Below are 22,858 nucleotides of genomic sequence, written 5' to 3' on the forward strand. Positions count from 1 at the left end.
TGCCTCACTCCAAGGCCCTTGGTGATGTGGGTCCTCTGGTTTGAGGACACATGTGCTGGGTTCCTCACCTTAAGATGATGAGGCCCCACTGGTGTGAGGATAATCCTAACTGGTTCCCATCCCCTTTGTGATGTGGGCCCTCTGGTGAGAGTCTGATCCTGGCTGGGTTCCTCACCCATCTGTGAGGTGGGCCCTCTACTATCAGGTAACTCTTGCCTGGCTTGCTCACCTCGCCTTGTTGACATGAGCCCTCTGGTGGCACTTGGACCCTGCTGGGAGCCTCCTCACCTCTGTGATGAGGGCCCTCTGACGTCAGGCCCTAACTGCTGGGCTCCCCAACTTTTCTTAGTGAGCCCAGTGATGCTCGGACACTCCTCTTAGGTTCCCATCTCCACGGGGATGTGGGCCTTCTGTTCTGAGGTTCCAACAGCTGGGTTGATCACAATTTCATGATGTGGGCTCTCTGGTGTTAGTTCACTGTGGCCTGGATCCCATAGCCTCTGTGCTCTTGGCCGCCTGCTGGGAGGTTCCAACTACTCGATTCCTCAACTTTTGTATTCTATGGGTCCTGTGTTGTGATGCTCCTCCTGCCTGCCTCACTCGCAACCCCTTTGTGATGTGGGTCTTTTGGTTTGAGGCCACATGTGCTGGGTTCCGCAACTTTCAATGATGTGGCCCCCCTGGTGTGAGGACACTCCTGCCTGGTTCCCATCCCCTTGGTGATGTGGGCCTTCTGGTGACAGTCTTATCCTGGCTGGGTTCCTCACTCTTCTGTGAGGTAGGCCCTCTGCTGTGAGGTCAATCCTGCCTGACTTGCACACATCACCTTGGCGACGTGGGCCCTCTGTTGGCACATGGAACCTGCTGGGAGCCTCCTGCCCTCGGTGATGACGGCCCTCTAGCATCAGGCCCTAACTGCTGGGCTCCCCACGTTTTCTGATGTGAGCCCAGTGATGCCAGGACACTCCTGTCAGGTTCCCATCCCCATGGGGATGTGGGCTTTCTGCTCTGAGGTCCCAACGCCTGGGTTGCTCACAGTTTCATGATGTGGGCTCTCTGGTGTTAGTTCACTCCTGCCTGCATCCCATAGCTTCTGTGCTCTCGGCTGCCTGCTGGGAGGTTCCAAATCCTGGATTCCTCACCTTTTTTATTCTTTGGGCCCTCTGTTTTTAGACTACTCCTACCTGCCTCACTCCCATCCCCTTTGTGATGTATGTCCTCTGATATGAGGCCACATGTGCTGGGTTCCTCACCTTTCGATGATGTGGCCCCACTGGTGGGAGGACAGTCCTGACTGGTTCCCATCCCCTTGGTGTTGTGAGCTCTCTGGCGAGAGTCTCATCCTGCCTCGGTTCCTCACCCTTCTGTGAGATAGGCCCTCTGCTGTGAGGTCACTACTGCCTGGCTGGCGCATGCCACCTTGTAGACGTGGGCCCTCTGTTGGCAGTTGGAGCCTGCTGGGAGTCTCCTCCCCTCAGTTATGAGGGCCCCCTGGCGTCAGGCCCTAACTGCTGGGCTCCTAACATTTTCTGATATGTGCTAAGTGGTGCGAAGCCACTCCTGCCAGGTTCCCATCCCAATGGGGTTGTGGGCCTTCTGTTCTGAGGTTCCAACAGCTGGGCTGCTCACAGGTTCATGATGTGGGCCTTCTGCTGTGAGTTCACTGCGGCCTGGATCCCATAGCCTCGGTGCTCTGGGCCACTTGCTGGGAGGTTCCAACTGCTGGATTCCTCAACTTTTATATTCTATGGACCCTGTGTTGTGAGGCCGGTCCTGCCAGCCTCATTCCGAACCCCTTGGTGATGTGGTTCCTGTGGTTTGAGGCTACATGTGCTGGGATCCTCACCTTTCGATGATGTTGTCCCACTGGTGTGGGGACACTCCTGCCTGGTTCCCATCCCCTTGGTGATGTGGGCCCTCTGGTGAGAGTCTGATCCTGGCTGTGTTCCTCACCCTTCTGTGAGGTGGGCCCTCTGCTGTGAGGTCACTCCTGCCGGGCTGGCACACATCGCCTTGGCGACGTTGGCCCTCTGGTGACAGCTGGAGCCTGCTGGGAGCCTCCTCCTCTCGGTGATGAGTGCCCTCTAGCGTCAGGCCCTAACTTCTGAGCACCCCACGTTTTCTGATGTGAGCCCAGTGATGCCAGGACACTCCTGTCATGTTCCCATCACCATGGGGATGTGGGTCTTCTGCTCTGAGGTCCCAATGTCTGGGTTGCTCACAGTTTCATGATGTGGGCTGTCTGGTGTTAGTTCACTCCAGCCTGGATCCCCTAGCCTCTGTGTTCTTGGCCACCTGCTGGGAGGTTCCAACTGCTGGATTCCTCACCTTTTTTATTTTTGGGCCCTCTGTTATGAGGCTCCTCCTGCCTGCCTCACTCCCAGTCCCTTGGTGAGGGGTGTCCTATGGTTTGAAGCCACATGTTCTGGGTTCCTCACCTTTAGATGATGTGGCCCTACTCATGTGAGGACACTCCTGCCTGGTTCCAATCCATTTGGTGATGTGGGCCCTCTGGTGCGAGTCTGATCCTCACTGGGTTCGTCACACTTCTCTGAGGTGGGCCCTCTGCTGTGAGGTCATTCGTGCCTGGTTGGCACACATCGCCTTGGCGACGTCAGCCCTCTGGTGGAATTTGGAGCCTGCTGGGAGCCTCCTTCCCTTGGTGATGAGGGTTCTCTGGCGTCAGGCCCTAACTGCTGGTCGCCCAAAATTTTCTGATACGTTCTCAGTGGTGCGAGGACACTCCTACCAGATTTCCATCCCCATGGGGATGTGGGCCTCCTGCTCTGAGGTCCCAATGGCTGGGTTGCTCAGTTTCATGACATGGGCCCTCTTCTGTGAGTTCACTGTGGCCTGGATCCCATAGCCTCGGTGCTCTGGGCCGCCTGCTGGGAGGTTCCAACTGCTGGATTCCTCACTTTTTTATTCTATGGGCCCAGTGTTGTGAGGCTACTCCTTCCTGCCTCACTCCGAGGCCCTTGGTGATGTGGGTCCTCTGGTTTGAGGACACATGTGCTGAGTACCTCACCTTTCGATGATGTGGCCCCACTGGTGTGAAGACACTCCTGCCTGGTTCCCATCCCCTTGGTGATGTGGGCCCTCTGGTGAGAGTCTGATGTTGGCTGGGTTTCTCACCCTTCTGTGAGGTGGGACCTCTGCTGTGAGGTAACTCCTGCCTGGCTCGCTCACGTTGCCTTGGCAACGTGAGCCCTCAGGTGGCATTTGGAGCCTGCTGGGAATCTCCTCCCCTCAGTTATGAGAGCTCTGGATAAAACACATATGCCCTTTTTTGCCAAGTGCATTATTTTCCAAGTTATGTCTCTTTTCCTATGCTTTAAGAGCGACTCCCGTGTACCTCCTGAAATCGGTTTCCAGCAACTCTGCCCCGCATTCAAGTCCTCTTCGCAGCCTTACTACAGTATGATTTTGGATGATAGCTGTCATTTATAACTCCGGAGATTTGTGAATTACAGTGCCCCTCAGCTCCTTTCTTCAACTCGCTTTCTTGTGAGCTGGCCGCAAAACCAAGGATCTCTTCAGGCCCTAATCTAGTTCCAGGACGGCACGTGGAGCCTTTGGTTCATTCGTCTTCCTGATGGGAAATGAGAGTTAAATTTGCCCGTCCACACACCTACAGATAGTCACCCATTGCTTCTCCTTATTCCTGTTCATCTTCCGAAGAAATTGCAAACTGGGCCAAACAGGAGGTTAAAGGCACTGACTCTCCAAGTGGGGAGAGTGTTAGTAAAGCGTCTGGAAAGTTGCACCGAGTAGCAGGGGACGAAAAATGAGATACATTTGAACACGTTTCCCGATCACACGGTGGATCATACTCTGGGTTCCACATGCATGTTTTAGCTGAAGGAAGAATCCCTTACACCGGGATAGTTGGAACCCATGGAATGCGTACCATGCAATATGACTTCAAAGGGTCTGCATTTGCTCACCAAACCTCACCAATCCTATCACTGCTGCGTTTATGCCATTGTACAAACACTTAATTCTCTTTTGGAGACATATAAATCCATAGGTTTTAAGATTCTTACAAGTCAGGTATATTCTCAGGCGTTTAATATGGGGTGTTGAGTCCACTTCATTGAGCAAGGAGTAGCTCTTGTCTATTACATATTTGGCTTACGGAATGGTATCTGTGCTAATTTCAATCTCTGGTTTTATGCAGCACACCAACTCACCTTTCCCCTTAAGCAAGCATAAGTTGGTTTTCTACATTTGAGACCCTGTTCTGTTTTGTAATTCAGTTCCTGTGTAGCCAAGTTTACATTCCGTGTAGTAGTGATATCTTATGATGTTTCTTTTTCTGTGTGACTTATTTCACTTAGAATCATCGTACCTGAATCCACTCATTATGCTGCTACGGGCCTGATGACATAGATTTCATTGCTGAGTGATATTGCATTGTACGTAAGTACCACAACTTCTTTATCCATTTTTCACTTTCTGTGATATTGAACTTGTACTGTAAATGAGGTTCTTGTAAACAGAGCCGTCCCAAACATTGGGGTGGCTGTGTCTTTTTGATTTTAATTTCCCTAAGCTATAGGACTATAAGTGGAAGTGCCCTAGGCTCTGTTGCTTTGTTTTTTAGATGTTTCAGGAAACACCATACACTTCTCCAGAGTGGCTGTTGGCAATTTACATCCCGCCCATCAGCATAACAAGGCTCCCAGTTCTCCATGGCCTGTCCTGCCTTTCTGGATTTTACACTTTTTTCAGATGGCCCTTTTGACCGGGGGGCAGTGAGACTTCATTGTAGGGCAGATTTCCTTTGCAAGCTTGCTTGGTTGGCCAAAAAGTGCGTATGCGTTTTTTCCTGAATATATTGAGGAAAAAACGCATACGCCCTTTTTGGCCAAGTGCATCATTGTGGACGTTCTGCCTCTTTTCCTATGCTTTACATGCAATTCCAGTCTACCTCCTCAAATCAGTTTCCTACAATTCTGCCCCACATTCAACTCCTCTTGGCAGCCTTATTTCAATATATTTTTGGACGATAGCTGTCATTTATAACGCTGCATGTTTGTGAATCACAGTGCCCCTGAGCTCCTTTCTTAAACTCGCTTTCTTGTGAGCTGGCCGCAACACCGCAGGATTGCTTCAGGCCCTAGTGTGTTTCCGGCACGGCACGCTGAGCCTTTGCTTAATTCCTCTTCCTGGTGGGAAATGAGAGTTAAATTTGCCCGTCCAGACACCTCCAGCTAGTCTCTCATTGGTTCTCTCTATTCCTGTTCATCTTACGCAGAGATTGCAAACTGGGCCAAACAGGAGTTTAAAGGCACTGACTCTCCAAGTGGGGAGAGTGTTAGTAAAGCGTCTGGAATGTTGCACCCGAGTACCTGGAGGCGAAAACTGAGACACATTTGAACACGTTTCCCGATCACACGGCGGATCATACGCTGGGTTCCACATGCATGTTTTAGCTGAAGGAAGAATCCCTTAAACCTGGAGAGTTGAGACCCATGGAATGGGTACCATGCAATATGACTTCAAAGGGTCTGCATTTGCTCACCGCACCTCAACAATCCTATCACTGCTGCGTTTATGCCGCTGTACACACGCTTGATTCTCTTTCGGAGACATAGAAATCCATAGGTTTTAAGATTCTTACTAGTCAGGTATATTCTTAGGCGTTTAATATGGGGTGTTGTGTCAACTTCGTAGAGCAAGGTGTAGCTCTTGTCTATTACATATTAGGCTTATGGAACGGTATCTGTGCTAATTTCAATCTCTGGTTTTATGCAGCACCCCAACTTACCTTTCCCCTTAAGCAAGCATAAGTTGGTTTTCTACGTTTGAGACCCTGTTCTGTTTTGTAATTCAGTTCCTGTGTAGCCAAGTTTACATTCCGTGTATTAGTGATATCTTATGATGTTTCTCTTCTGTGTGACTTATTTCACTTAGAATCATCGTACCTGAATCCACTCATTCTGCTGCTACGGGCCTGATGACATAGATTTCATTGCTGAGTGATATTGCATTGTACGTAACTACCACAAGTTCTTTATCCATTTCTCCCTTTCTGCGATATTGAACTTGTACCGTAAACGAGGTTCTTGTAAACAGAGCCGTCCCAAACTTTGGGGTGGCTGTTTCTTTTTGATTTTAATTTCCCTAAGCTATAGGACCCTAAGTGGATGTGCCCTAGGCTCTGTTGCTTTGTTTCTTAGATGTTTCAGGAAACACCATACACTTCTCCAGAGTGGCTGTTGGCAATTTACATCCCGCCCATCAGCATAACAAGGCTCCCAGTTCTCCATGGCCTGTCCTGCCTCTGGATTTTACACTTTTTTCAGATGGGCCTTTTGACTGGGGGGAAGTGAGACTTCATTATAGTGTAGATTTCCTTTGCAAGCTTGCTTGGTTTGTCAAAAAGTGCGTATGAGTTTTTGCCTGAATATATTCATGTAAAAACGCATATGCCCTTTTTGCCCAAGTGCATCATTGTGGACGTTCTGCCTCTTTTCTTATGCTTTAAATGCAATACCAATCTACCTCGTGAAATCGGTTTCCTGCAATTCTGCCCCACTTTCAAGTCCTCTTGGCAGCCTTATTTCAATATATTTTTGGACAATAGCTGTCATTTATAACTCTGCAGGTTTGTGAATTACAGTGCCCCTGAGCTCCTTTCTTCAACTCGCTTTCTTGTGAGCTGGCCGCAACACCGCAGGACTGCTTCAGGCCCTAGTGTGGTTCCAGCATGGCACGCTGAGCCTTTGGTTAATTCCTCTTCCTGGTGGGATATGAGAGTTAAATTTGCCCGTCCAGACACCTCCAGCTAGTCTCTCATTGGTTCTCCCTATTCCTGTTCATTTTCCGCAGAAATTGCAAACTGAGCCAAACAGGAAGTTAAAGGCACTGACTCTCCAAGTGGGGAGAGTGTTAGTAAAGCGTCTGGAATGTTGCACCCGAGTACCAGGGGACGAAAACTGAGACACATTTGAACACGTTTCCCGATCACACGGTGGATCATACTCTGGGTACCACATGCATGTTTTAGCTGAAAGAAGAATCCCTTAAACCTGGAGAGTTGAGACCCATGGAATGGGTACCATGCAATATGACTTCAAAGGGTCTGCATTTGCTCACCGAACCTCACCAATCCTATCACTGCTGCGTTTATGCCACTGTACACAAGCTTGATTCTCTTTTGGAGACATATAAATCCATAGGTTTTAAGATTCTTACTAGTCAGGTGTATTCTTAGGTGTTTAATATGGGGTGTTGAGTCCACTTCGTTGAGCAAGGTGTAGCTCTTGTCTATTACATATTTGGCTTATGGAATGGTATCTGTGCTAATTTCAATCTCTGGTTTTATGCAGCACCCCAACTCACCTTTCCCCTTAAGCAAGCATAAGTTGGTTTTCTACATTTGAGACCCTGTTCTGTTTTGTAATTCAGTTCCTCTGTAGCCAAGTTTACATTCCGTATAGTAGTGATATCTTATGATGTTTCTTTTTCTGTGTGATTTATTTCACTTAGAATCATCATACCTGAATCCACTCATTATACTGCTATGGACCTGATGACATAGATTTCATTGCTCAGTGATATTGCATTGTACGTAAGTGCCACCACTTCTTTATCCATTTTTCGCTTTCTGTGATATTGAACTTGTACCGTAAACGAAGTTCTTGTAAACAGAGCCGTCCCAAACTTTAGGGTGGCTGTGTCTTTTTGATTTTAATTTCCCTAAGCTATAGGACCATAAGTGGAAGTGCGCTAGGCTCTGTTGCTTTGTTTTTAGATGTTTCAGGAAACACCATACACTTCTCCAGAGTGGCTGTTGGCAATTTACATCCCGCCCATCAGCATAACAAGGCTCCCAGTTCTCCATGGCCTGTCCTGCCTTTCTGGATATTACACTTTTTTCAGATGGACCTTTTGACCGGGGGAAGTGAGACTTCATTGTAGTGCAGATTTCCTTTGCAAACTTGCTTGGTTGGCCAAAAAGGGCGTAGGCGTTTTTCCTGAATATATTCAGGAATAAACGCATATGCCCTTTTTAGCCAAGTCCATCATTGTGGACGTTCTGCCTCTTTTCCTATGCTTTACATGCAATTCCAGTCTACCTCCTGAAATCGGTTTCCTGCAATTCTTCCCCACTTTCAAGTCCTCTTGGCAGCCTTACTTCAATATATTTTTGGACGATAGCTGTCATTTAAACTCTGCAGGTTTGTGAATTACAGTGGCCCTGAGCTCCTTTCTTCAACTCGCTTTCTTGTGAGCTGGCCGCAACACCGCAGGATTGCTTCAGGCCCTAGTGTGGTTCCCGCACGGCACGCTGAGCCTTTGGTTAATTCATCTTCCTGGTGGGAAAGGAGAGTTAAATTTGTCTATCCAGACACCTCCAGCTAGTCTCTCATTATTTCTCCCTATTCCTGTTCATCTTCCGCAGAAATTGCAAACTGGGCCATACAGGAGGTTAAAGGCACTGACTCTCCAAGTGGGGAGAGTGTTCATAAAGCGTCTGGAATGTTGCACCCGAGTACCAGGGGACGAAAACTGAGACACATTTGAACACGTTTGCCAATCACACGGTGGATCATACGCTGGGTCACACATGCATGTTTTAGCTGAAGGAAGAATCCCGTAAACCTGGAGAGTTGAGACCCATGGAATGGGTACCATGCAATATGACTTCAAAGGGTCTGCATTTGCTCACCGAACCTTACCAATCCTATCACTGCTGCGTTTATGCCACTGTACACATGCTTGATTCTCTTTCGGAGACATACAAGTCCATAGGTTTTAAGATTCTTACTAGTCAGGTATATTCTTAGGCGTTTAATATGTTGTGTTGTGTCCACTTCGTTGAGCAAGGAGTAGCTCTTGTCTATTACATATTTGGCTTATGGAACGGTATCTGTGCTAATTTCAATCTCTGGTTTTATGCAGCACCCCAACTCACCTTTCCCCTTAAGCAAGCATAAGTTGGTTTTCTACATTTCAGACCCTGTTCTGTTTTGTAATTCAGTTCCTGTGTAGCCAAGTTTACATTCCGTGTAGTAGTGATATCTTATGATGTTTCTTTTTTTGTGTGACTTATTTCACTTAGAATCATCGAACCTGAATCCACTCATTATGCTGCTACGGGCCTGATGACATAGATTTCATTGCTGAGTGATATGCATTGTATGTAATTACCACAATTTCTTTATCCATTTTTCGCTTTCTGTGATATTGAACTTGTACCATAAATGAGGTTCTTGTAAACAGAGCCGTCCCAAACTTTGGGGTGGCTGTGTCTTTTTGATTTTAATTTCCCTAAGCTATAGGACCATAAGTGGAAGTGACCTAGGCTGTGTTGCTTTGTTTTTTAGATGTTTCAGGAAACAGCATACACTTCTCCAGAGTGACTGTTGGCAATTTACATCCCGCCCATCAGCATAACAAGGCTCCCAGATCTCCATGGCCTGTCCTGCCTTTCTGGATTTTACACTTTTTTCAGGTGGCCCTTTTGACCGGGGGGCAGTGAGAGTTCATTGTAGTGCAGATTTCCTTTGCAAGCTTGCTTGGTTGGCCAAAAAGGGCGTATGCGGTTTTTCCTGAATATACTCAGGAAAAAACGCATACGCCCTTTTTGGCCAAGTGCATCATTGTGGACGTTCTGCCTCTTTTCCTATGCTTTACATGCAATTCCAGTCTACCTCCTGAAATCAGTTTCCTGCAATTCTGCCCCGCTTTCAAGTCCTCTTGGCAGCCTTACTTCAATATATTTATGGACGATAGCTGTCATTTATAACTCTGCAGGTTTGTGAATGACAGTGCCCCTGAGCTCCTTCCTTCAACTCGCTTTCTTGTGAGCTGGCTGTAACACAGCAGTATTGCTTCAGGCCCTAGTGTAGTTCCGGCACGGCATGCTGAGCCTTTGGTTAATTTATCTTCCTGGTGGGAAATGAGAGTTAAATTTGCCCATGCAGACACTTCCAGCTAGTCTCTCATTGGTTCTCCCTATTCCTGTTCATCTTCCGCAGAAATTGCAAACTGGGCCAAACAGGAGGTTAAAGGCACTGACTCTCCAAGTGGGGAGAGTGTTAGTAAAGCGTCTGGAATGTTGCACCCGAGTACCAGGGGTCGAAAACTGAGACACATTTGAACACGCTTCCCGATCACACGGTGGATCATACTCTGGGTTCCACATGCATGTTTTAGCTGAAGGAAGAATCCCTTAAACCTGGAGAGTTGAGAACCATGGAATGGGTACCATGCAATATGACTTCAAAGGGTCTGCATTTGCTCACCGAACCTCACCAATCCTATTACTGCTGCGTTTATGCCGCTGTACACACGCTTGATTCACTTTTGGAGACATATAAATCCATAGGTTTTAAGAATCTTACTAGTCAGGTATATTCTTAGGCGTTTAATATGGTGTCTTGAGTCCACTTCGTTGAGCAAGGAGTACCTCAGGTCTGTTACATATTTGGCTTATAGAACGGAATCTGTGCCAATTTCAATCTCTGGTTTCATGCAGCACCCCAACTCACCATTCCCCTTAAGCAAGCATAAGTTGGTTTTCTACATTTGAGACCCTGTTCTGTTTTGTAATTCAGTTCCTGGGTAGCCAAGTTTACATTCCGTGTAGTAGTGATATCTTATGATGTTTCTTTTTCTGTGTGACTTATTTCACTTAGAATTATCGTACGTGAATCCACTCATTATGCTGCTATGGGCCTGATGACATAGATTTCATTGCTGAGTGATATTGCATTGTACGTAAGTGCCACAACTTCTTTATCCATTTTTCGCTTTCTGCAATATTGAACTTGTCCCATAAACGAGGTTCTTGTAAACAGAGATGCCCAAACTTTTGGGTGGCTGTGTCTTTTTGATTTTAATTTCCCTAAGTTATGGGACCATAAGTGAAAGTGCCCTAGGCTCTGTTGCTTTGTTTTTTAGATGTTTCAGGAAACACCATACACTTCTCCAGAGTGGCTGTTGGCAATTTACATCCTGCCCATCAGCAAAACAAGGCTCCCAGTTCTCCATGGCCTGTCCTGCCTTTCTGGATTTTACACTTTTTTCAGATGGCCCTTTTGACCGGGAGGCAGTGAGACTTCATTGTAGTGCAGATTTCCTTTGCAAGCTTGCTTGGTTGGCCAAAAAGTTCGTATGTGTTTTTTCCTGAATATATTCGGGAAAAAACGCATACGCCCTTTTTGGTCAAGTGAATCATTGTGGACGTTCTGCATCATTTCCTATGCTTACATGCAATTCCAGTCTACCTCCTGAAATCGGTTTCCTGCAATTCTGCCCCGTTTTCAAGTCCTCTTGGCAGCCTTACTTCAATATATTTTTGGACGATAGCTGTCATTTATAACTCTGTAGGTTTGTGAATTACAGTGCCCCTGAGCTCCTTTCTTCAAGTCGCTTTCTTGTGAGCTGCCCGCCACACCGCAGGATTGCCTCAGGCCCTAGTGTGGTTCCGGCATGGCACGCTGAGCCTTTGGTTAATATCTCTACCTGGTGGGAAATGAGAGTTAAATTTGCCCGTCCAGACACCTCCAGCTCATCTCTCATTGGTTCTCCCTATTTCTGTTCATTTTCCACAGAAATTGCAAACTGGGCCAAACAGGAGGTTAAAGGCACTGAGTCTCCAAGTGGGGAGAGTGTTAGTAAAGCGTCTGGAATGTTGCACCCGAGTACCAGGGGACGAAAACTGAGACACATTTGAACACGTTTCCTGATCACACGGTGGATCATACTCTGGGTTCCACATGCATGTTTTAGCTGAAGGAAGAATCCCTTAAACCTGGAGAGTTGAGACCCATGGAATGGGTACCATGCAATATGACTTCAAAGGGTCTGCATTTGCTCACCGAACCTCACCAATCCTATCACTGCTGCGTTTATGCCACTGTACACACGCTTGATTGTGTTTCGGAGACATATAAATTCATAGGTTTTAAGATTCTTACTAGTCAGGTATATTCTTAGGCGTTTAATATGGGGTGTTGAGTCCACTTCGTAGAGCAAGGAGTAGCTCTTGTCTATTACATATTTGGCTTATGGAACGGTATCTGTGCTAATTTCAATCTGTGGTTTTATGCAGCACCCCAACTCACCTTTCCCCTTAAGCAAGCATAAGTTGGTTTTCTACTTTTGAGACCCTGTTCTGTTTTGTAATTCAGTTCCTGTGTAGCCAAGTTTACATTCCATGTAGTAGTGATATCTTATGATGTTTCTTTTTCTGTGTGACTTATTTCACTTAGAATCATCGTACCTGAATCCACTCATTATGCTGCTTCGGGCCTGATGACATAGATTTCATTGCTGAGTGATATTGCATTGTACGTAAGTACCACAACTTCTTTATCCATTTTTCGCTTTCTGCGATATTGAACTTGTACCATAAAAGAGGTTTTTGTAAACAGAGCCGTTCCAAACTTTGGGGTGGCTGTGTCTTTTTGATTTTAATTTCCCTAAGCTATAGGACCATAAGTGGAAGTGCCCTAGGCTCTGTTGCTTTGTTTTGTAGAATTTTCAGGAAACACCATACACTTCTCCAGAGTGGCTGTTGGCAATTTACATCCCGCCCATCAGCATAACAAGGCTCCCAGTTCTCCATGGCGTGTCCTGCCTTTCTGGATTTTACACTTTTTTCAGATGGCCCTTTTGACCGGGGGGCAGTGAGACTTCATTGTAGTGCAGATTTCCTTTGCAAGCTTGCTTGGTTGGCCAAAAAGGGCGTATGCGTTTTTTCCTGAATATATTCAGGAAAAAACGCATATGCCATTTTTGGCCAAATGCATCATTGTGGACGTTCTGCCTCTTTTCCTATGCTTTACATGCAATTCCAGTCTACCTCCTGAAATCGGTTTCCTGCAATTCTGCCCCGCTTTCAAGTCCTCTTGGCAGCCTTACTTCAATATATTTTTGGACGATAGCTGTCATTTATAACTCTGCAGGTTTGTGAATGACAGTGCCCCTGAACTCCTTTCTTCAACTCGCTTTCTTGTGAGCTGGCCGCAACACCTCAGGATTGCTTCAGGCCCTAGTGTGTTTCTGGCATGGCATATTTCAGTGATAGATATTTTCAACTCTGCAGTTTTGTGAATTTTACTGCCCCTGAGTTCCATTGTTCAACTTGTGTTTATGGGAACTGGCCACAAAGCAGTGGGATTTCCTCAAGCCCTATACTGTTTCCATGGGCAACCCTAGCCTTTGGTCAATTCGTCTTCCTGATTGGAAATTAGAGTGACATGTGCCTGTCTGAACACCTAGGACTTGTCTCTCATTGTTCCTCATCCTTCCGCTTCATCCTCTGGACAAATTCCAAACTGTACGCAACAGGATGTTGACAGTGCTGACATCTCCAAGTGGGGAGACTGTTAGTAAAGACGCTGGAGGGGTGAACCCGAGCACCAGGAGATGAGGAGATGAGATGTCTTTTCCAAACTCTTCCCGATCAGATGGTATACCATCCTCTGGATGTGACAGACATGTTTTAGCAGTAGGAAGAGTCCCATTCATGTAAGGAGAACACCAGGGCTTTTTCAAAATCAGTGTCTCCCCGAAACCCAAACTGGGGAGTTTTTTAAGCTACGGCTACACATATGTTCATTAAGGGCCTTGGGAAGTAGGCAGAGTCCAAACTTTAGATGATTGAAGTCTTCAGGGTCAGAAGCACTCACCACCGGCTTCCCTTAGGTTACACTTTAACTGTCATTGATTGATGATGTCAATAAAAATATCTATTCTTTTTCCGATTATTTCCCCTTATAGGTTATTGCGAAATATTGAGTGTAGTTCCCTGTGCTATACAGTAGTTCCTTGTTGATGATCTATTTTATACATAGCAGTGTGTATGTGTTAATTCCAAACTGTTAATTTATCCCTCCTCCCACCTTTCCCCTTTGATAATAATAAATTATAAGATTTTATACTTCTCAGAAATGGGGGAGCTGAAAGAGAGGTATCATTTTCAATGGAAAAGCATTTAAAACAAGATTGAAGCTTTAACCAAGATTATTAGATGTACATCCTTGGAAAGAAATCACTTCATTTCTCTAATATTGACCTGACAAATAAGACAAACCTTTTCACTGAACTTGCTTATAATAAAGTGATGGAAATATCAAATGGAAGTGTTAGAAACATCTTATTTTACCCGAGCCTTATAAACTGTTCTATGTTAACTACAGTTTGGCTCACACATCTGTTCATTGAAGTTACAATAGTCTCAATTTCTGTTACTGATCCTCCAGAGTGGACCCCAACAAGTGACCCCCTGCCCAGTGTCATTGGGGCCAACAGATCGAGACTGAGTTTGGTTCCCAAGCAAAGGAAACTTTATATTTTGATCAGAGAATGGAGAGGTGAGAGCATGCACTACCCCGTGGGCTGTGGGCTGGGCTGCTGTGTAGAGATCCTGTCAGAGTCAGTGGGAGGGAGGGGGCGGAGCTCTGGAGGGCCGGGTTGGCTGCAGCTCAGGCTCTATATCTCGGAGTCTGCACTGGGCCCCAGGAGCTGAGGTGTCGACCCAGCCATTCTGCACTAGGAAATCTGGTCTGAAGTGCCAGGTGTGGAACCTCTGCATGCGGGACCCTAGGAGCACGTGAAATTAGACAAAGCACAAAGGATAAAAAAGGTCAGACTTGACTTTATTGCCCAGATTCTATTTTTATCTCCCAGGGATTTTTAATGGGCTTTGCTGGGGACAAACCCCTCCTCTGCCTTTTGTCCCGTTCCTCATTCTTGGAGTGCTGAGGGTGCAGACCTTTCTTCTGTAACTGCTGAGTGCTGAGTTGGGAGCCCTCATACCAGGGGACGAGGGTCAGAACTTCTCCCCAGCAGCCTCCAGGTGACGTTGATTGGCCCCAGGACCCCTGCCTCCCTGCTCGTCCGCCTGAGCACCAGCATTGGAAGTGTTATAGATTCTAATGACCTTTAAGGGTCCAGGAAAGAGATGTGCAGAGACGCTGTGGGGGCCGATTTCACCCCGCCCCACATTTGTTCGGCCACCTTAGGCTGACCTTTTCTGCCAGCCTAGATGCTCTGACCAGTAGTCTGCTCTTTCTTCAATTAGGCCCCTGAATTAACGTAAAAACAGCACCAGGTGTCAGAGCCCTGCCCGCTCAACTCCCAGACAGTCCAGGGTCAGTGGTGATCAAGGACCATGATGGCCACTGAGTCAACAGCCTTTTGAAGTAAACAGGAGTCCAGCCGGTCTTATTGGCCACCATCATCACAGTGTCTGTAGGCTTTTCTATGGTGACAGTGTGATATACAGTTCCCCCGCCAAGATTATTAGCAGTAAGTCCTGCAAGCAGTAGTCTACTCCTTCGGGACACACTATTGATGTTTTATGAGAGAAACTCCAGGTCAAGTGATGTTCACACGAGTCGTCATGGTGCCCTGTTGCCCCCGGTTATCTCTCTGGATGTTGGAGTTGGAGGGCCTCCTCACTCGAGGTCGGTGTGCCCACGGAGCGAACCCTGCAACTTCAGGGCATGGTTGGTGATTAGGATCACCACGTGGGGTCCTTTCCCCTTAGGAGGGAGGTGGCCTTTTGGGCTGCTGATTTCCAGGTTTTTAGATACCGCCAGTATCTTGGCCAGATGTGGCAGTGGGCCAAGCCCTTTGGTGACTGTAGTTTATCCTACCTGGATGGCATTCTTGCATTGTTCCATTTCAAGTGGTCCCAGTTTTTGCACTAATTCTCCAATGGCGATTCACCTTTCACCAGGAATGGAAAGGTCAAAGGGTTTAGCTCAATTAGGGAGTTCCAGGGCAAGGGTCTGAATTGACTGCTCTTTCCATTCTTGAAAGGCCACTTCTGGATTCTGTTCAAAAGGATCATCATCTTTTCCTTTCAGTGTTTCATATAGAGGCCCAGCTAGTAGACTGTAGTTAGGGATCCAGAAGCAGCAAACCCTGGCCTCCCCAGGAACCCCTAAGCTGTCTTCTAGTTTTAGAAAGGGGTAAGGCTGCAAATGGTTTCTTCCCTTTCCTGGGATGGGCTTCTCTGACCTTGTGTGAGAATGAAGCCCAGGCAGGTCACCTCAGTCTGTGATATTTGAGCTTTTTCTTGGACAACTTCTATCCTTTATTGGCTTGGTAGTTCAGAGGCCTCCTTAGTAGGGCTGGCGATCAGAATGTCATCTGCATATTGAAGGAGGGTTTCCTTTTCCAGAGGTAGAACATTTCGGTCTTTAGCTAAGCTTTCCCCAAAGATGGTGTGGGAATTTTTGAACCCTTGGGGCAAGACGGCCCGGAAGTATTGTTTTAGTTGTATGTTGAGTCCTGCCACACACAAGCCAAAATTTCTTGTGACTCTGGGACTAATGGAATACAAAAGAAGGCATCATTGAAGACTAATACAGAATACCATGTCCTGGTGGTTGGTAGAATGACCAGCAGGGTGTAGGAATCAGGAGCACCTGGAGGTATATCCTCGGTGGCTTCACTGACTGTCCTGACATCCTTTACCAGGTCCCCAGCAGCCCATGGGGCTCTCGTGGTCAGGCCAATCCCAGGATATGGAGCTCTCCTGGGCAGGTACCCCACCCCCAACCCAGCCCACGGGGCTCTCATGGTCAGGCCCCTCCCAGGATACAGAGCTACCCTTGCAGGTACCGTGGCAGGGCTGGGCACACAGGAACCGTACACATAGCCCTCATTGAAGAGCACCCCCAGCTCACCTGTCGCTCAGAGCTGACACAGAGCACCTCAGAGCAGGACTTGAACTAACAAACAGCAGCTCCGACAGGTCTGTGACCCTGGGCATCACTCTGTGTGGCCTCCCTCCACCTGGTCTTCCAGAGACTTCCACTGCACCCAGGGCACCAGGCCTCTGTCTCCAACCACCACCCACCCCCTCCTCTCCCTGACTCCTGGGTTCCTCTCATTAGGAGAGGGTTTTCTTGAAGTTGTCTCCCACTCATGGGCCAGATAAAATGATTAGAAAACAAGCCAAAGCTGCAGCCCCTTGTCTATCCTGACTCTCAGGAGCCCACACCTGTTCCTTGGACCTGGCCGGTTCAGCAAGTTCCATTTTCTGCAACTGTGAGCCCCTGAGGGGTGATGATTGGCTGACCTGGGCAGCCTTACCGTGCCGGCCAGCCCTCCCCAGGTGTGCCTGGGTTGAGATCAATATAAATACCACTCCAGGCAGCAAGAGCCCCTGCAGCTGTGCCTGACGCCATTTTCTCTGCCCTGTCAGCAGTCTCGGGGCTGGGCTGGTGGGAGGGAGTGAGAGGTCACGGCTTTGTGGGTGGCCCAGTGTGAGTGGGGCTCTGCTGGACTTTCTGCAGCAGTTGCCAGGCTGCCACCTGCTAAAGAAGAGGATGTGTCACCCATACCTGCTGCTGGAATTTCTCCCTGGGCAGAGGTGAGGAAGGAAAAAAGCAGTGGGGGCAGGGACAGGACGGGTATCTCAGGCAGGGCAATGGAAATCTTCCAGAAGAGCACCCAGGGCCAGGACCATCCTGGCTGGCCTGCAGGCACCAAGTCAGCTGGCATGCTGTCACTCGTGTGGCTCCATGGCCCTTCCTCTAGGCTTTCAAGTCCTTGTATATATTCAGGTGTTTTACCTGGGAAGGGTGGGAACAGTTCAGCAGCAACTGGCCTGGGGCTCAGCTCACGTTTACTCACAGATGCCTCGGCACGGTGCCCCAGCTTTGCAATGAGGACGCTTGTTGTGTGGGCGCTGCTGGCTGAATGGGAGACGATTCCCCACCACTGACCAACTTCAGAATTGTTTACAACTGGAGCAAGTGCCCTGATACGGTTTTCCTCTGAGTAACTGGTGGGTTCTGTTTTTTTTTTTTTCTCTTTTTCGTTTTTGGTTCAAGGTAGATTTTATTCCTCTTTTTTGTATTTACAGATATAAGCATGGAAATAATTTATTCATATAAATACATGTATGTGAAGGGAATAATTGTTTTTTCTGTTTTATTTTTTAAATTTTATTTCTTTTTAATTTTGAATTTTATTTTATATTTTTATACAGCAAGTTCTTATTGGTTATCTATTTTATACATATAAATGTTTACATGCCAATCCCAATCTCTCAACTCCTCCCACCACCACCCCCCCAAGAGCTTTCCCCCCTTGTTGTCCATACGATTGTTGTCTACATCTGTTGCTCTATTTATGCCTTGCAAAACGGTTAATCTGTACAGTTTTTCTAGGTTCCACATATATGCATGAATATACAAGATTTGTTTTTCTCTTTCTGACTTACTTCACTCTGTATGACAGTCTCTAGATCCATCGACGTCTCTACAAATGACCCAATTTCATTCCTTTCATGGCTTAGTAATATTCCATTTTATATATGTACCACATCTTTATGCATTCGTCTGTCTGTGGGCATTTAGGTTGCTTCCATTACCTCGATATTGTAAATAGTGATGCAATGAACATTGCGTTGAATGTCTCTTTTTGATTTATGGTTTTGTCTGGGTATATGTCCAGTACTGGGATTGCTGTATCATATGGTAATTCTATTATTAGTTTCTTAAGAAACTCCATATTGTTCTCCATAGTGACTGTATCAATTTATATTCCCAACAATAGTGGAAGAGGGTTCCTTTTCTCCACACCCTTTCCAGCATTTGTTGTTTGTAGATTTTCAGATGATGCCCATTCTAACAGGTGTGAGGTGATACCTCATTGTTGAGTCCATTTCGTTGAGCAAGGGGTAGGTCTTGTCTATTACATATTTGGCTTATGGAACGGTATCTGTGCTAATTTCAAACTCTGGTTTTATGCAGCACCCCAACTCACCTTTCCCCTTAAGCAAGCATAAGTTGGTTTTCTAAACTTGAGACCCTGTTCTGTTTTGTAATTCAGTTCATGTGTAGCCAAGTTTACATTCCGTGCATTAGTGATACCTTATGATGTTTCTTTTTCTGTGTGACTTATTTCACTTAGAATCATCGTGCCTCAATCCACTCATTATGCTGGTACAGGCCTGGTGACACAGATTTCATTGCTGAGTGGTATTCTGTTGTACGTAAGTACCGCAACTTCTTTATCAATTATTTGTTCTCTGGGATATTTAACTTGTACTGTAGAAGAGGTTCCTGTAAACAGAGCCGTCCCAAATTTTGGGGTGGCTGTGTCTTTTTGATTTTAATTTCCCTAAGCTATAGGACCATAAGTGGAAATGCCCTAGACTCTGTTGCTTTGTTTTTCAGATGTATCAGGAAACACCATACACTTCTCCAGAGTGGCTGATGGCAATTTACATCCCGCCCATCAGCATAACAAGGCTCCTTTTTCCCCATGGCCTGTCTTGCCTTTCTGGATTTTACACTTTTCTCAGATGGCCCTTTAGACCGGGGGAAAGTGACACTTCATAGTAGTTCGGATATCCATTGCAAGCTTGCTTAGTTTGCCAAAAAGGGCGTATGTGTTTCTTCCTGAATATATTCAGAAACAAACTCATACGCCCTTTTTTGCCAAGTGCATCATTACGGATGTTCTGCCTCTTTTCCTATGCTTTACATGCAATTCCAGTCTACCTCCTGAAATCGGTTTCCTGAAATTCTGCCCCGCTTTCAAGTCCTCTTCGCAGCCTTACTTCAATATATTTTTGGACGTTATCTGTCATTTATAACTCTGCAGGTTTGTGAATTACAGGGCCCCTGAGCTCCTTTCTTCAACTCGCTTTCTTGTGAGCTGGCCGCAAACCCGCAAGACTGCTTCAGGCCCTAATCTGCTTCTGGCAGGGCACGCTGAGCCTTTGGTTAATTCCTCTTCCTGGTAGGAAATGAGTGTTAAATATGCCCGTCCAGACACCTACCTCACTCTCAACCCCTTGGTGATGTGGGTCCTCTGGTTTGTGGCCACCTTTGCTGGGTTCCTCACCTTTCGATGATGTGGCCCCACTAGTGTGAGGACACTCATGCCTTGTTCTCATCCACGAGGTTATGTGGACCCCCTGGTGAGAGTCTGTTCCTGGCTGTGTTCCTCACCCTTCTGTGAGGGATACCCTCTGCTGATAGGTCACTCCTGCATGGCTGGCACACATTGCCTTGGTGAAGTCAGCCATGTGGTGGCAGTTGGAGCGTGCTGGGAATCTCCTCCCCCCGGTGATGAGGGCCCTCTTGCGTCAGGCCCTAACTGTTGGGCTCACCAACTTTTCTTAATGAGCCCAATGATGCTTTGGCACTCCTCTTAGGATCCCATCTCCATGGGGATGTGGGTCTTCTGCTCTGAGGTCCCAAAGGCTGTGTTGTTCACATTTTCATGATGTGGGCTCTCTGGTGTTAGTTCACAGAGGCCTGGATCCCATAGCCTCTGTGCTCTTGGCCGCCTGCTGGGAGGTTCCAACTGCTGGATTCCTCACTTTTTTAATTTTTTGGGCTCTCTGTTGTGAGGATCCTCCTGCCTGCCTCACTCCCAGCCCCTTCGTGATGTGTGTCGTCTGGTTTGAGGCCACATGTGCTGGGTTCCTCACCTTTCAATGATGTGGGACCAATGGTCTTAGGAGACTCTTGCCTGGTTCACATCCCCTTGGTGATATGGGCCCTCTGTTGAGAGTCTGATCCTGGCTGGGTTCCTCACCCATCTGTGAGGTGGGCCGTCTGCTGTGAGGTCACTCCTGCCTGGCTTGCTCACCTCGCCTTGTGGACATGAGCCCTCTGGTGGCACTTGGAGCCTGCTGGGAGCCTCCTCCCCTTGGTGATGAGGGCCCTCTGGCGTCAGGCCCTAACTGCTGGGCTCCCCACATTTTGTGATGTGCGCCCAGTGGTGCGAGGACACTCCAGCCAGGTTCACATCCCCATTGGGATGTGGGCCTTCTGCTCTGAGGTCCCAACGCCTGGGTTGCTCACAGTTTCATGATGTGGGCTCTCTGCTGTTAGTTCACTCCTGCCTGCATCCCATAGCTTCTGTGCTCTCGGCCGCCTGCTGGGAGGTTCCAACTTCTGGATTCCTCAACTTTCTTATTCTTTGGGCCCTCTGTTTTTAGGCTACTCCTGCCTGCCTCACTCCCATTCCCTTTGTGATATGTGTCCTCTGATTTGAGGTCACATGTGCTGGGTTCCGCACCTTTTGATGATGTGGCCCCACTGGAGGGAAGACAGTCCTGACTGGTTCCCATCCCCTTGCTGATGTGGACCCTCAGGTGAGAGTCTGATCCTGGCTGGGTTCCTCACCCTTCTGTGAGGTGGGCCCTCTGCTGTGAGGTCAATCATGCCTGTCTGGCACACGTCACCTTGGCGACGTGGGCCCTCTGGTGGCAGTTGGAGTGTGCTGGGATCCTCCTCCCCTCGGTGATGAGGGCCCTCTTGCCTTAGGCCATAACTGCTGGGCTCCCCACATTTTCTGATGTGCGCCAAGTGAGTGAGGACACTCTTGCCAGCTTCCCATCCCCATGGGGATATGGGCCTTCTGCTCTGAGGTCAAAACGGCTGGCTTGCTCACAGTACCATGATGTGGGCCCTCTGCTGTGAGTTCACTCCGGCAAGGATCCCTTATCATCGGTGCTCTGAGCCGCCTGCTGGGAGGTTCCAACTGCTGGATTCCTCAACTTTTTTATTCTATGTGCCCTCTGTTGTGAGGCTCCTCCTGCCTGCCTCACTGCCAGCCCCTTGGTGATGACTGTCCTATGGCTTGAGGCCACATGTGCTGCGTTCCTCACCTTTCGATGATGTGGCCCCACTCGTGTGAGGACACTCCTGCCTGGTTCCCATCCCCTTGGTGAGGTGGGCCCTCTGGCGAGAGTCTAATCCTGGCTGGGTTCCTCAACGTTCTGTGAGGTAGACCTTCTGCTGTGAGGTCACTCCTGCCTGGCTGGCACACGTCACCTTGGAGACATGAGCCCTCTGGTGGCAGTTGGAGCGTGCAGGGTGCCTCCTCCTTTTGGTGATGACGGCCCTCTGGCGTCAGGCCCTAAATGGTGGGATCCCCATATTTTCTGATGTGCGCCCAGTGGTGCGAGGACACTCCAGCCAGGTTCCCATTCCCATGGGGATGTGGGCCTTCTGCGCTGAGGTCCCAACGCCTGGGTTGCTCACAGTTTTATGATGTGGGCCCTCTGCTGTGAGTTCACTGCGGCCTGGATCCCATAGCCTCGGTGTTCTGGGCCGCCTGCTGGAAGGTCTAAATGCTGGAATCCTCATGTTTTTTATATTATGTGCCCTGTGTTGTGAGGCTACTCCTGCCTGCCTCACTCCAAGGCCCTTGGTGATGTGGGTCCTCTGGTTTGAGGACACATGTGCTGGGTTCCTCACCTTAAGATGATGAGGCCCCACTGGTGTGAGGATAATCCTAACTGGTTCCCATCCCCTTTGTGATGTGGGCCCTCTGGTGAGAGTCTGATCCTGGCTGGGTTCCTCACCCATCTGTGAGGTGGGCCCTCTACTATCAGGTAACTCTTGCCTGGCTTGCTCACCTCGCCTTGTTGACATGAGCCCTCTGGTGGCACTTGGACCCTGCTGGGAGCCTCCTCACCTCTGTGATGAGGGCCCTCTGACGTCAGGCCCTAACTGCTGGGCTCCCCAACTTTTCTTAGTGAGCCCAGTGATGCTCAGACACTCCTCTTAGGTTCCCATCTCCACGGGGATGTGGGCCTTCTGTTCTGAGGTTCCAACAGCTGGGTTGATCACAATTTCATGATGTGGGCTCTCTGGTGTTAGTTCACTGTGGCCTGGATCCCATAGCCTCTGTGCTCTGGGCCGCCTGCTGGGAGGTTCCAACTACTCGATTCCTCAACTTTTGTATTCTATGGGTCCTGTGTTGTGATGCTCCTCCTGCCTGCCTCACTCGCAACCCCTTTGTGATGTGGGTCTTTTGGTTTGAGGCCACATGTGCTGGGTTCCGCAACTTTCAATGATGTGGCCCCCCTGGTGTGAGGACACTCCTGCCTGGTTCCCATCCCCTTGGT

This window comes from Orcinus orca, chromosome 1 (genome assembly GCF_937001465.1).
Source record: "Orcinus orca chromosome 1, mOrcOrc1.1, whole genome shotgun sequence".
NCBI classification, from domain to species: Eukaryota; Metazoa; Chordata; class Mammalia; order Artiodactyla; family Delphinidae; genus Orcinus; species Orcinus orca.